At 36.3% G+C, this 15988-nt stretch overlaps 1 long non-coding RNA gene across 1 annotated transcript in view; it reads left to right on the plus strand.

Annotated features, from left to right (window-relative positions):
* Positions 1 to 504: 504 nt before the first annotated feature.
* LOC122791260 overlaps positions 505 to 15988 on the plus strand; it is a 61282-nt gene continuing 45798 nt past the window's right edge. The window contains exons 1-2 of the long non-coding RNA XR_006363121.1: positions 505 to 617; positions 1908 to 2018. This is a non-coding gene — a long non-coding RNA (uncharacterized LOC122791260). The remainder of the gene's footprint in view (positions 618 to 1907; positions 2019 to 15988) is intronic.

The raw sequence follows: 15988 nt of genomic DNA on the forward strand, positions 1-15988 counted from the left end.
AAGCTTGACCACTTGGAACTATACAATGTCAAGGAAAGTCGAAAAAAAAAACATAGGAGAGTGGTCATGCTGTGTGTGTGTGTGTGTGTGTGTGTGTGTGTGTGTGTGTGTGTGTGTGTGTGTGTGTGTGTCCCTGTGTGTCTGTGAATTTGTGCATGTGATTCTTAAAATGTGTTTGCATGCCATATGTGGGGGAGGTGCTTGTATGTACCTGTGTAGCAGAGTTGCATGGGTTGATATGGTGAACACTGGCATGGTTAATTCTAATATGCTGACAAGCTCCTGCTTCATGAGGTTCTTAATTGTCTCTGAATAGTTGCTTGATGGAATAGCTGTACAGAGCTCAACAGGTAAGCTCCATTGCAGCTATAGTGCTAGTGTCGTTCAACACATCCATACTCTAAACAAGTATAATAGCTGTTTAATTAACAAAGTCAGGAATATAAATTTAGCGCCACACCTGTTTTATGACTATTTTTTTATTTTGATTTATTTCACAGCACATGAAAGGCTCACAAGAAGAAAACCTTCTACCACATCCACTACTTCAACAACACAAAGTCCTATCACCAGCACAGCAACAACAATAACAACAATAACAGCTGTGGCTGAAAAGTGTGAGTATGTTAGCACCTGATTTTACCCGTTTTTCTATTTTTTTTCAAAAGGATTCCTGTGAGGTATCACTAACCAAGAGCAGACATTATATTCTGTGTATCGAGTTTACAGTAATAGTCAAAGTGCTAAATATAAAAACAATATTAAAGCTAATATTCTATTTTACTAATCAGACGTGAACAACAGAGCTCAAGGTTTAGGTAACAGACAACTTCTATTGTAACATTGCATAAAATATTACACCTGCCTGATTGCAAGGATATCTGACTCTAATCTCCAGTATTTTAGTGCAGGTGTTACTTATGCGCATTAACAAAAACTGCTTGATAATTAAAATAAATAAGTCCTCTTTTAGAAATTCAACCAGATTTCACTGTAAAGAAGAAACATCAAGAAATGAGGCTAAACTTAATTTTTATGAGTTTATGAAAGTTCTTTTCTTGCACATGAGCAGGAACTTTCTGTCAACATTTTAGCTTTTGAAAATGCAAACTGGCTAAGGAACAGAGAGTGAAAGAAATGAACGAATGATAAACTCTAAAATCATTATCTTTCCTCCACAATTGTCAACATAAGAAAGTCATAAGATATAGATCTGATCACTCCAGCTTTAAACTCTTTTTTAATAACTATTAACAAGCCAGTGTTTCAGTATAACCATGCTCCATCCCACCTCTTAAACTACTAAAACCCAAGGCCAGACACTAACCCAATATAATACACAGCATCAAACATTCAAAAAATAAAGACAGAAAAGCATTTATTAAAATAGCATTTGAGAAGATAAAACATACATGAAACAATCCTTTAAAATTTCTGTGAAACATCAGCAAGGCACAGAAGTATGAGACTTAACACCCCACTTTCATCATTCCATTGCACCATGTATAGAACTCTAGCTTTACTGATGGTCATTACAGAGGGACAGAGGGAATAAAGAATGCATATATTACTTTGCCTGGAAAATAAAGTGCATGAATTCAATGTAACAAAGTGTCCTACACTTACTTCAAAATGTTCTAGAAAAGGAAAGGAAGCAATGTTAACAAGGTGGAGATTCAGAATTATAACTTCATGTCACACACTTTCCGTCTTCATAAAATGTATAATGATATCTACATGAAACAAAGCATAGTCACAGACAATAAATGAGTTTCTTACACATTGAGGTGTCAGAAATAATAAAAACTAAGATGTGTACAACTCTTTAAGTAATACTATCATCAATCTAAATGCAGTTCTAGAGCTGTTATATGACATTTTTTTCCATTTCTACCTCTGTTTTATAGCACATGGAAATATCACAAAAAGAAAACCTACCACTTCTAGTATTCCCACGACACAAAGCTCTGCCAGCATCACAGCAGTGACAACAAGAACAACAATTGGATCTCAAAAAGGTGAGTCCATAACATCTCATTCCACATAACTGTTCTGATGTAACACATATATCATAACCTTTGTCAGTAATTTAATTAGAGTTATTCTCAAAATGTTTTATTTAAAACAACATTAAAATGAACGCTGCCTTTAGTCTACCTTTTAGATATGGCTAACTACTCTGTGTAATCAAGAGAGAGAGACAATTTCTGAAATAATACAGCATTTTAATTTGCATAATTTTAGTCCACCTGATGCCCAGTGAAAAATTCAGCAATCAATCTAAAATGAATGCAGTTTAATTATTTAAAATTTGTTAACCAGGGTTGAGCACTAATACAAAGGACCAAATTCAGATTCAGGCCAGAAACAAAAGAAAGGAAATACAAAGGAAGTGACATTTATATTTAATCTAAAAACAATAATGATATAACGAGAATAACCAGTAGAAATATTCAATTATTAATAATGAAACAAGATGTCAAGCAGTATAGACAGCAATATTATACATTTATTTACGTTTAGGTCAAAACAAAGTGAATATTATCATATTCAATGTGTAAAAGGAATACAAATGAATAGATTCATCAGCTAGTTATGAGAGTATGAGTGATAGGTGACGTGAAATGGAATGAGATGTGCAAAACCAGGTTTAAGTGCAGTTTAGTAGAAAAAAGAGATTAGGTGATATGATTAGATAAGCAGAACTTTTCATTTGGTGGGTTAGTTTCTGAAGATGGGCCTTTAGCTAGGTTTAGAATTGTGGGTAGAATGAACTGCCTCTTATTTGGGAGGGAATAAAGTACATGTATTTTGATCCTAGTATACAGAAGCAGTGACCTGTCCACTGGAGTTTGGTTTTAGGGGTTGTAATATGGGTGCTGTGTAGTTCTGATTTCTGAGGCTATAGGAGGGAGTTTGTCTGATAAGCGTGACTGCTAAGAGAAGGTATAATCTTAGTTTTAATGGAAGTCTGTCTGACATCTCCACTCTTTTGCAGTAAGTTTAATGTTTTTGGGAAGTGTGGCGATTCTACATGTTTTGTTGGTGACTGCTCAGATTTCTGTGAAGTTTCTTCTTCCATGCAGATGCAATATAGAAAAGTTTGTATTCCAGTCTGGAATGAAGAATACATTTTTCTTTTGTTGTCCTAGTAGCCTTGGTGATAAATAGTGAGATTTTATTGGCCCCAAATAGCAGGGACTTAGCCATTTGCCTTGTATTGTCAAAACAGAAAAAGATGTTTATGACAGGATCAAGCCAAATACCTAGGCTTTTAAATGCATTAGCATTTTTGTGGGTCTGTTGCCATGGTCACATATTTGTAATGGATATGGTGCTTTGGCAATTTTTCCCAGTCCTAAAAAACAAGGGTTTTAGTTTTGCTGGAGATGAGTAGGAGGTTTTTGCTACTTATCTGGTGGATCAGTTAAAAGGAAGTCTGACTGGAGATCTTTTTGGAGACTAACGAGCAAGTCACTTGTATAGAATACAACTATGTTGTTAGCATACAGCATTATGAGTAATTAACGCAGGTCAAAGGACACTTTTTTATATGCAGATACAGAATAAGTGAGAGGTAAATATGAAAATTAGTGGAGCCTTTTTTGAAACTATAAGTCTAAGAAAAAGATAAGTGAAGTTTGACAGTGAAATGGCAGTTGGAATGATAATTCTGAAACTATACCAAACACTTTATGAATGCTGCAGGAAATAGTGCAAGTTTATTAGCACTTTTACCACAGTAATTTTGACACTTCATCGAAAAAGCTACCACCTACAACTTTATGGTCCATAAAAGAAAGCTTAGATCACATGATTTAGTCATAGAGTTCACTTACTGTGTACAGCTTAAACAATGACTTCAAATAAATACTTGAAACAATTAATAAAAAATGTATTCGTTGATTAATTGATTGATTGGCATTTGCCTACTGAGGAAGTATAACTGAGCAGTGCCCTTTTTCAGCAGAGACTTGGAGAAAAAAGCTCCATTATGCAAACATCATGGACATCATTTGAATTGTTTCATCATTTACAGTCAGTTTCATTGATTAACAACAATTCCATTATTCCGATATCATTTAGATCATTTAGAAACAGTTAACAGTTACATGGGTTCTAGATGAACATGGTTTTAGCACAGGAGGTATATGCAGTACAATATCATCAGTACGCATAGATTGCCAAGTTCTATGAAAGATAAAAAAACTGAACAAATATCAGTAAATAAACATGTTGTACATTAATGCAGCACTTAGAATAAAATGCATAGTCAAGATATGTTTTATGAAATTAACCACAAGTGCAAAAACATTAAAAATGTGCATGTTATAAATGTAGAAAGCAGAAGCTGTATTTGGTAACACAGCATATATGATGTCTTTAAAAAAATCTGCTATTTCACTTATAATTTAGCAGCGATACATTTTAATAAACTATTAATAAACAGGTTATCATTTAGTCCAGGGGAAAATTTGCCTTGCATCAAATCTGCCAAAAAAGCTCATGCCATTCAAGCAATCTTTTCTAGTCTCTGCCCCACACTGATTGCTGAACTTTTGCTGTAACACACTATTTGAATTTAGTGAAACTGTCACAAATAACAGATTGCTTGAATACAGCAGTATTGTTCTTATGAGTTTTAATACTATAGAGATGCTGGTAAATTCTTTCCTACTTTCGTTTTCAGTTTTACTAAAATAGAATGCCATAAATTGCTAGCATAAAGCAACATACACCACTCTGGAAGTACAGTTACATTTAACAATACTTTCACTTTTCTCCTGGTCCACCAGGGTCACATTGTTTGCTTCAAGAATATATGCACATTGGTTAGAACAACCATATTTATCATACCAAAAGTAACACCACTTTGTACTAATTCACCATTTTCCATCAAAATCTTAAGATCTTTGCCCTTTCTGTAAACAAAATGAACACCAGTTCCTAATTTACTACAAGGACAGGGATGCCTTGCTACAATAGTTCCCCGTTTTTTGGCAACAATGTTCTAGGCAGCCACCCCATGGTGCAAAAAAGGTAATATCAAAGCTTTAGTTTAATCTTTCATCAAAATGTGGCATGTGGCATAGTCTTTCTATATCTACACAATCCCTCCCAACAGAGTGGGCCTGAATCTTCTGCATGTTCATCTAAAACCTGTGCCTTAACCATGCTTACAAGTTCTGTTGGATAACCTCTGTAAAAAAAACATTGCCTTAAGCTTACCAGCTTCTTGTTCTTATAAACTGGCCCTTAACCAACCACACTTTTCTAAAGTGGGTTGGTAACTATGATAGTCTAATTATGCATTAGAAAATATGGGCTTATGATGAATGACACTCGCAAAACACTGTTCATTTAAATTTTTAGCAAATTTATGATCAAAATAGTTCATCTCATGAAAAGAGTAATGAAATGTAAGCTTAAAAAATCAGTAGTCAAATTAATGTATTCAAAAAAGAGACAAAAGGTCAACATCTCTGCAAAAGTTCAAAAAGGTCATTCAGGAATTGTATGTACATTGAAATATGTTTAAAACAATCAGAAAAAATAAATGCTTTAATTCTGACATACACATGACAACATTGACATTGACAAAGTGCATCTAGACCCTATAGCAGCATCAGTTTTTTTTGCCCAAAGTATTCACCGTCAAAGAATAAAAAATTATTGTACAGCTCATCTAAAAAATATGTTAATAAATGCACATCACTGCTGCCAAGGTCATATTCCCATGTTTACAGGTGAATACTTGGTTAACTGCCCTGAAGGACCATTTTAAGTTTAGCCAATGACCTGAGGTCAGAATCACATGCAGTATTTTGTGTCTATAAGGTGAGGACATTAACCATTATGGCAAACAAACACTCCTGTAAGAGCCATAGTAAACAAGTCAATTCCTACATTATGGGAATACAAGAAAAGGTCCACTACATCAATAGTAACCAACAGACATTCTTACTTAAATTCATTGTTTGCTTAAAAATATGGCATGTGGCTTGTCTTAGAAGAAACCTTTTAATCTGTAATCTATACAGTAGGTAAATGTCTCTGTCTTGGATTGAACTAATGCTGCAACTGGTGTATGTGTGTGTGTGTGGGGGGGCAGCCATGTTCCTGTGTACTTTAGGAACACCGAACACTGCTGGCATAACAGGATCTTTCGTCCTAACGAAAATCAAAAACATCATAACCAAAACACCTTATACTGGGACTCCAAGAAGCATTTTAACAGATGTCCTGAAGAGGAGAAATTTCCATTCCCTGTCCTTCTGCTACACACACAACTCCTGAATGAACTTTAACCTGGGTACAGGAAGGGTCCTGTTGCAGTACATTCAGTCACACAGACTTGATCAGTCATTCATCAATCACATGCAGATCTCTCAACCAATCAGGGACAAATTTGAACAGAATCAGGGAAAAGTTAAGAAAAAAATCAAGGACAATCAGGGACACTTTTAAAATAGTAGTGGTATTAAGTTGAAACATTGAGAGAATCAGAGCATATGAATTAATACATCTTTTCTGAAGTCAAAGAAGTGTATAACTCTTAATTATTGTCAATTATTCAATCACATGTGTTCTAACCTCTATGTGGTCAACAAAATGGACATAAATCATGTTTACATATACAACATATTCCTTCAAAAAGACATTCCTACTGTCACAAACATATGTAGTTTTAGCTTGTTTTGTTTTCCAAATTTTGATATAAAATTCAAATGAATTATTTTATATTTCTGTATTTTAAATTGAAACAAGTGTCACCATAGTATCTTTTTTTATAAGCTATAACATTATTGCATCTTGCCGATCATGCTGAACCACCAAGTACCCTTTGAGCAACTCATTATACTGGGGCCAACTGTCATTTCTTCTGCTGCTATCATCTCTCATCTGTCTGAAACTGTGCCATAACTTTTCTAAAAACTAAAAACTCTGGTTTCAGAAATTTGAGATGTATATCACTGACAGGAACTGTAGGGAGGAAAGGTCCAATATGCAGTTTCCTTTCAAGTTATAGACAAAGAATCATCAAATGTGTTTAACAAGTATATCTAAAAAAGAGGGAAAAAACAAGTCAGTAATTCTAAAAGAAAGATTTCAAGCAATACTGCAAGCTGAGCAATAATGTTTAATATTTAGGGCACCTATTTTTCACAAGAAATCAGTGCATCCATTCATCAATGGAACACTTATTTGACTGAGATTAAACATATAGCAAAAGACTATGAATCTCTACATTTGCAGGATTAAAGAATAATAGAATTACTTATTTCATAGATTCTTAGGTTTTCACTAAGCTTACAGCAAAAGAAGACCACCATGACACTCAACCACATCATCCAATACTGATGGGAGACTAGCAGACTGCCCTATTAAATGGACTTTCTTCACATATCCCATTTGAAACTTTGATCACCCATCTAGTCACGAAGACTGGTTTCAAAGTTTCCTAGTTAACTACCATGCTTGTTAGGTAAGTGCAGCTTATTCTGGGGGGTGCATTTTGTTAGGTATCTCTCATGCCATCTGGACTAGTTGATGTAATAGTGTATGTTTAGGTCTCTAGAATGGGTGCTTGCTTTACCACTTGTTTTGTTTAAGTAAAGAAATTCAAAGAATGCTATCTCATTCATCGCTTGGAAAGTTAAGAACAGATCACACCTCAGGAGTCTGAATGAAAGTAAGTGTAGTGTATCACAGTAATTAAGGGTGCTCAGACCTGCAATTTTTCTGGTGAGGAAATATTTTGATCTCTTATGCTAGTTTAAGTGATTAGGTAGATACATGCCAAAGGGCACATTATATTGAATGCTGGGCCAAATAAGTGATGAATAATGTGGGACTATACATTTTTGGACCATGACAATATGCCATGAAGGATGAGCTGTGTAAGATAGAAGGATTTTCTAACCACCACAGAGCCACGGCTGTCAAAGGAGAGTTTGTTATCAAGATATGTGTCCAAGTCTCTAATGACTGTGTCAAATTAAAATGGAATGTTATCTAACTACTAAGCAGTAGTGGTGATGGATTTACCAAAGGAAACTATGCTACAAGTCTTGGTGTTAAAAATAAGCCTGTGATTAATACATCAAGCATTTGTTTGGTCCACCCCTTGCTGGAGAACTTGAATATCAGAATGGGACTTGATAACTGCCCCCATTTCCAATCATCATCAAACTGGGTTAGTCATAGTCCCTTTATATTGGATTTTTATCTATCTGTCTATCTATCTATTTATTTTGCTAACCTATTATTTATTTTATGTCACAGAAATATATACTAAAGAGGCAGAAACCCAGGACCACACTGTGGGACATCAAAAGTGACACTTCTCTGTCTAGAGCAAATAATCCCAACCTTAACATTATTGGTTCTGCCAGACAGCCAGTTACCTATCCGGGTAATATTGAATTTGAAGAGTTTGTCAATAACCCCCACATGAGGGATAGTATCAAAGGCCTTGTCACCTGAAAATTAGTGGCTGTATGTAAAGTTAGTGAACTGTGAAGTATATAGCTTAAAAGTATGAAAGAGTAAAATAAAGTCAGTTAATCAACATAAGGATAAAATTAAGCAAAATGAATATATGAAATTCAATTATAAATGAAACTGCATATGAGTTTATATATCCCAAAACAGTGCCTGGTGATAAACATGCAGTTGGAAATAGAGTTGCATGTACCAGGTGTGATGTAATTCACAAGAAGGTAGATTGAGGAAATTTAAATCAAATCTGTAATGTATGTGGAGGTCAGAATCATTTGACAAAGATATACAAATGGAATGTTGTTATTTTTTCTAGCACACTTTACATACTATTGAGTCAAAAAAGTGGAACAAAGTGGAATTGCTTGAGGTGACTCTTGAATAGTGTGAATGCAGTTAGGACTTGAGGTAACAAGCATTCCGCTTAAATTATGTTTGGTTTGAACAGCCTGGAATTTAAGGTTGAAGTATTACATTTTGACTTTTAAACTGATACTTAATGTCACATTGGCATTTTACCTGAAAAAATATCATTAGTTCATGCACCAAGACAAGTTGCTAAATCTGAAATGGAAATAAAAGTCCATAATATCGAATTATAACTGAAATCCATGTAAAGGCTAGGATTAATCATTATTTAAGTTGAACTAGCTGAGTGGGTGAAACGTAAAAGTCAAGACAAAAGACATGCTTAGGATATGTATAAATCCTTAGGCTTAGAAAATAGTTGATAAAACAAGAGCACTATTCAAAATGGGTTTATTTTGCTCCATTTCCTCCTTTGATTTCATCCTTGCAGCTGCTCAGTGGCCCAATCCATGCTAGGTCTACCAGCAACTCAAGTCACGCCACCCACCAAGGACAGATTATTATCAAATTTTAAGCAGAGGCCAGCATGGAACATAAAGGCATTCTGGGGAAGTTGTGCTGTCTAACCATCAATGAGGGGGTTCTTTTTAAGGCCTACCCCACTCCTCCTTGACATGTGTGACTGGTGAGATTCAGAGGACATGCAATGGGCAGACTACACAACCCCACCTCTATACTTCTGTATAGGGCTTCTGTCATGGCCTCCATCAGGAAGCTCATGTTAATCTGCATGCCCCCCTATGTCAACCTACCCATAAGATGGGCATGTCCATCCTCCCTGGTCTCCCATCAGTTGTCCAGGCCATTAATCAAACCTGGGTCAACTGGGCTGTTTTCAGAGATTTATCAGTCTACACCAATCGATTGGCTCACACTGTCCAATAGAGAGTTGAAAAGTCAGCAAGCAAAGGAGAGTAGTACTGCTGAAATTGAATTCATCCTCAAGTCTTGGTGAGTACCTTCACAAGGTGGACCCTGATTTTCACAAAATCTCTCCAAGGCGACACTGATATATAGACTGTATTTATATAGCATATATCATGGACAGAAGTAAGTCAAAAACAAAAAAAGATAGCTGGGTGCACAAAACCCTGGATAAAAAAGTGCCCAATCCTGGTAGGCACACTGGTGCCAGGACTGGAAAAATGACAGTGTAGAATCCTGAAAATATGGAAACATTCCTACAATGGGGCCAGGCCAGGCCAAGGGGGAAGATGGCCCCCCTGTTGTAGAAGAAAATAGCAGTCCACAAAAATTGATTGGCCAAATAAGACCCATAAAGATGATAGAGTGGACTATTGAGAATAAGAAAGAAATTATGTATTATTATTATTATTATTATTATTATTATTATTATTATTATATAAAAAGCCCAGAATTTCCAGACACTAGATATACAAAATGATTAAGAGAGAAATTAGAGGAAAGAAAAATACTTCCACAGGAAAAACTGTCAGAAGCTTGAAATAAAAATTTGTGTTCATTAATACAACAGATTTTTGAAAAACAGTATACAGATCAAAACATTTTGATCTGTTTAGAAAAAGAAGCATCTGAAGAAGTGTGAAAATATAATTAGCAAAACCTAGAGATATTTGAAAAATATAAAAAAGTAATATGGACATGGGAAAGAAAGAGAGATTTGATATGGTGCAATATTTATGCAAAGGAGATAGCCAGGTTAACTAATATAGAAAAGGCAGTTTCAAAGATATTTGAAGAGAAATACAGGCAAAGGCATCCAGATATGGAAAATTTCACAATAAAAAATTAATAGCACAAGGATGTAATGTGAAAAAGAAGATTAGTAAAGCAGAAGTTAAGGAAATAGAAGTTGAAGTTATGGAGTGCCTGCGGACTGAAGAATTTAATGTAGAAGGTCTAACACGGACTACATCACAGCATGATGGAGTGAGACCCTATAATAAGGAAAAGCAAGAAGATCAGGAGACGTGAAGAAGAAAAATGGACATGGGAAAGGAAAAGAGATTTAATATGGTGTAATATTTATGTAAAGGAGAAAGCAAAACTAACCAATACAAAAAGAGCAGCACCAAAGATATTTGAAGAGAAATACAGGCAAAAGAATCCAGATATGGAATACTTTTCAATACAAAAATAAGAAGACTAAGAGGAAAAGTAGAAACAGAGATTAGTAATGGAGAAGTCAAAGAAATAGAAACTGAGGTTATGGAACAGTTGCAAAGAGAAGGATTCAGTGTAGAAAATCAAATGCAAAAGCACCACAACAGGATAGAGCAATGGATATCTAAATTAAGGGGAAACCAGTGGAACAGGAAGTAATTGGTCAGGTGCCATATCAAGATATTTTGGAGCCTTCCAAAAGAAATCAGTAGAAATATTCACTTGAAGCTACATCAAAGAAATGAACAGGAAACTGTGGAAACTGTGATGCAGTCAATGTTGAGGAGTAATAGGCCAGTGAGTTCCCATATGACAGAGCAACAGATGACACAGGATGAAATTGAAAAGAATGTGCCATAGGAAGATGATATAGAACTTTCTATAGAATGTCTGCAGGAAACAGAAAACAAGGGAGGTGCACTCAGTTTGGAAGAAAGTGAAATAAGGGAAAAGTTGCTTGATTGAATAGACATGGATAGATATATTAAGATCAATGAGAGAAATAGCCTGCAGAAGGTCAATAAAACCCCAAAAGTAAGAAGTCTGATAAAACAAATGAATGCAGTAATTAGGACAGTCCATAGAGATCCATGTGATATAGCAGAAGTGAACAGGATATATTACTGTGCTGCTAAATTAATAACTGATAAAGTTCTACCACAAGATCACAGGGTAGTGAGGGAAAGGAAGGGGGAAATCGAACACCATCACTGAAGTATCAAATAGAGAAAACTATAAAGCAATTAAGACAAGAAGTGTCACTGTTAGAAGAATATAGAAGAGGGAATAGATCAACAAAAATCCTAAAAAAGATAGATGTGATTAAAGCGATGCACAGTATTAGAACAGACCAGGTTCTATCAAGCACTATCGCAAATAACAAACTAAAAATGTCAGTACAGGGCAGAAAAATTTAGAAGATACATAGATAAAAATAAGGGAAAAGTAGAAAATAAGAAATTTATTGATGACCCAAAAAAGTCTTATAGAGAATTTGGGAATAAGGTAAAAGGAATTTAAAGACTGCCAAAAAAAAAGAGGAAGTAGATACATTTTGGAGAAGTATCTATGAAGATGCTGTGAAACATAACAAAGATGCTAAATGGATAGAAGTAAAAGAAAGAATAAGAAGTTTAAAAAGTACAGTATATGAAATGGGATGAATTAACAGCTAAAGAAATTGAAACAAAGTTAAGAAAAGCCTCTAACTGGAAAACCTCATGCCCAGATGCCGTACCTAAAAGTAAGAAGTCTGATAAAACACAAACACAAGTGGAAAAAAACTAAGGGTAATGCTGCTCAATGCCAGAAGTCTAAACCTCAAGATGCACGCCCTCGAAGCCCTTCTCAGTATGGAGAACATTGATGTCTGTGCAGTGACTGAAACCTGGTTCAAGGCTCCTGAGAGCACCCCAGCACTATCAGGTTTTACCTCATATCATGCTTTCCAGCCCCAAAACTTGGACCGAACCACAAAAGGAGGGGGAGTATCCATATTCATCAAAGATACCCACACCTCCAGGTTAGTGGCAATGCACGAAGCATCGGAGACCATCCAGGTGCAACTAACCATAGGCAAAACTGCCTTACAGTTTGTAGCATGCTACAGACCACCCTCTCAAACTCAGGAACCCCACACAGCCTTCCTGAAGACACTAGAGAGTATGAATGTCTCTCCAAATACCATCATATTGGGAGACTTCAACTACCCAAACATAGACTGGGAACATTACTCAAGCCCCAACACCCTAGCTCAAAGGTTCCTAGAATTCATAAACTCAAATGCAATGGAACAACTGGTCACCATTCCCACAAGAGGAGACAATATACTAGACCTGATCATCACAAACATGGGGACAAAATGCTCCACACCGGAAGTATATTCTCTTTGGTAAGATCAGACCATAAATTAATCTCACTGGAAATCCACATCCGCCCCACCCCTGCACAAAAGACCACAGTGAAGAACTTCTCAAAAGCCAACTTCACACTTCTTAAGACTGAAGTGGTATCCTTCAAGGCCCCTGGGCCAGTGGAAACCACAACCCACACTGCTGAATCCTTTGCAAATGCCTTCTACGGGCACCTTCAAGAATGCATGGAGCATGCAATCCCAAATAAAACCAAGACCCATTCCCCCAAAGGCAGGCGCCTGGTCTGGTGGACCCCAGCCATAAACAAACTCTACAACAGGAGGAGGAAGCTACTACATGACAGAGCAAAATCCCTAAAAGGGAAGGCATCTCTGATCAGTACTAGCAAAAAACTACGATCACTCATAAAATCATCCATGGCCAACTTTGAGAGAAAAATCGCAAAAGACACAAAAGACAATCACAAGGCCTTCTTTAGCTATGTTAGAAACCTGGGTGGAAACTCCCAGATATGCTCAGAGTTAGTCCAAAATGATACAAAATACACTGAACCCACTGACATTGCCAACATTCTGGCAGACAGGTTCAGTGCAAATTTCTCCTCCCTCCCCAAAAGGAGAAATAACTATCCCAGCAGAGTGTAGCTTCCTAACATCTCAGATGCCCAGGTGAGAGCCGCCCACTCTAAAGCTAAAAACACAGCATCAATGGGACCAGACGGTGTCCCGGGCTGTGTGCTACACGAACTCCAAGAGGAACTAAACCCACACATAAGGCTGCTGTTTAATCTTAGCCTTACTACAGGATACGTACCCAAAGAGTGGCGTCGCGACAGTGGTACCACTTCACAAAGGCGGTGCTTCTATGGACCCTGGAAATTACTGCCCCATAAGCTTGACGAGCCTGGTCTGCAAAGCTATGGAGAGGATCATTATGGAACTCATAAACAAAGACATTGGGGACCTACAGACATTGGATCCTACCCAATTTGGCTTTGTCAAAGGCAGATCCTGCCTTTTGAACTTGATCGACTTTTGAAACAGTCACTAAGGCCATTGATGAGGTTCTACCACAGATCACAGGGTACCTTGACCTTGGAAAAAGCCTTTGACACAATACCATCACGGGCATCATAGAGAAAACTATAAAGCAATTAAAACAAGAAGTGTCACAGTTAGAAGAATATAGAAGTGGGGATTGATCAACAAAAATCCTAAGACAGATAGATGTGATTAAAGCGATGCACAGTATTAGAACAGACCAGGATCTATAATGCACTATCGCAAATAACAAACTAAAAATGTCAGTACAGGGCAGAAAAACTTAGAAGACACACAGATAAAAATAAGGGAAAAGTACAAAATAAGCAATTTATTGATGACCCAAAAAAGTTTTATAGAGAATTGGGGAATAAGGTAAAAGGAATTGAAAGACTGCCAAAAAAAGAGGAAGTAGATACATTTTGGAGAAGTATCTATGAAGATGCTGTGGAACATAATAAAGATGCTAAATGGATCGAAGAAGTAAAAGAAAGAATAAGAAGTTTAAAAAGTACAGTATATGAAATGGGATGAAGCAACAGCTAGAGAGATTGAAACAAAGTTAAGAAAAGCCTCTAACTGGAAAACCCCATGCCAAGATGCCTAGTATGAACCTATGAACCTATGAACCTAAGTATAACATCTTTGCATGAGGATTTAGCCCTGAGTAAGAACTATTTATATGTGCACCCCGAATAGCCACCACACTGGCTAACAACAGGCAAAACAATGCTCTTACTTAAGAGTGAACCTGCAAGCTACCCTAAATATTATAGACCAATAACGTGCCTTCCGACGACGTATAAACTATACATGGGAATTGACATGCACAGAGTTCATAGTAATTTAGAAGAAAACTCAATTGTGGTAGTAGAACAAAAGGGCAATAAATAAAGTTATAGTGGAGAACTGTAAAAAGGGGAAGAATCTATGTATGGCATGGATTGACAACAAAAAAGAATTTGATAGTATCCCACATTCATGGATAAAAGATTGCTTAAAAATGTATAAGATACACCCTACACTGATTGACTACATTACAGTAATCATGAAACAATGGCAGACCACTTTCCAATTCCATGATAAAGGACAGATTATTATCCCAGGGTAAAAATTCAAAGGCGGATATTCCAGGGTGGCTCTGTGTCACCATTGCTATTCTACCTTGCCATTAACCCATTAAGCTGTTTACTTAACAGCTTAGACCATGGCTACAATTTGGCTCCTAGAAAACAACAAAATCTAATGACTTTTCATCTTATCTTTGTCTGTGATTTAAAACTGTATATCAGATGAGGGACCGAAAGCACAGCTGCAGGTAGTCAAAACTTTTTCAGATGATATTAGAATGTCATTTGGTCTTGATAAATGTGCAAAAGCAACATTTAAAGCAGGGAAACTGCAGCACCAGGAAAACATCAGTTTGGGACTAGAATGAGATATAAAAGAACTTGAGCAAGAGGGAGTGTATAAATACTTGGGAACTGATGAAGAATCAGGAATAAAGTATGAACAAATGCGAATAAAACTCAGTAAGGAATTCTATAGAAGACTTAAATTAATCCTGAGAACAGCATTGACATCTAGGAACAAGATCCAAGCTATAAATCAATTTACTCTTTCTGTCCTAATGTACAGTTTTGGAGTGAGTGACTGGCCCCAAAAAGTGTTGGATAGATTAGATATTAAAACAAGAAGGATGCTTCATGCTCACCAAATGATTTATAAAAATTTGTGTATACCAAGATTATATATTCCCCATTCCGAAGGAGGGATGAGCCTCCTTGAAATTGATTACATGTATAGATCTGCAATCGTGGGACTCCACACATATCTACTGACCTCGCAAGATCTAAATGTAGTGAAAGTTTTGAAACATGAGGAGAATAAATCTAAGATGACTTCTCTGCTTAACTTAGCAGAAGCATATCAACATCAAGCAGGAATGGAAATCAAATCAGAAGTACATAAGGACCAGCCAGCAACTGAATGGCCAAAAAACAAAAGAAAGAATATAAGATGGAGTACCAGATGAGATGGCAAGAAATGTGGAAAAAA

The sequence above is a fragment of the Protopterus annectens genome, chromosome 17.part0, assembly GCF_019279795.1.
Source record: "Protopterus annectens isolate FY-2018-M chromosome 17.part0, PAN1.0, whole genome shotgun sequence".
NCBI lineage: Eukaryota > Metazoa > Chordata > Ceratodontiformes > Protopteridae > Protopterus > Protopterus annectens.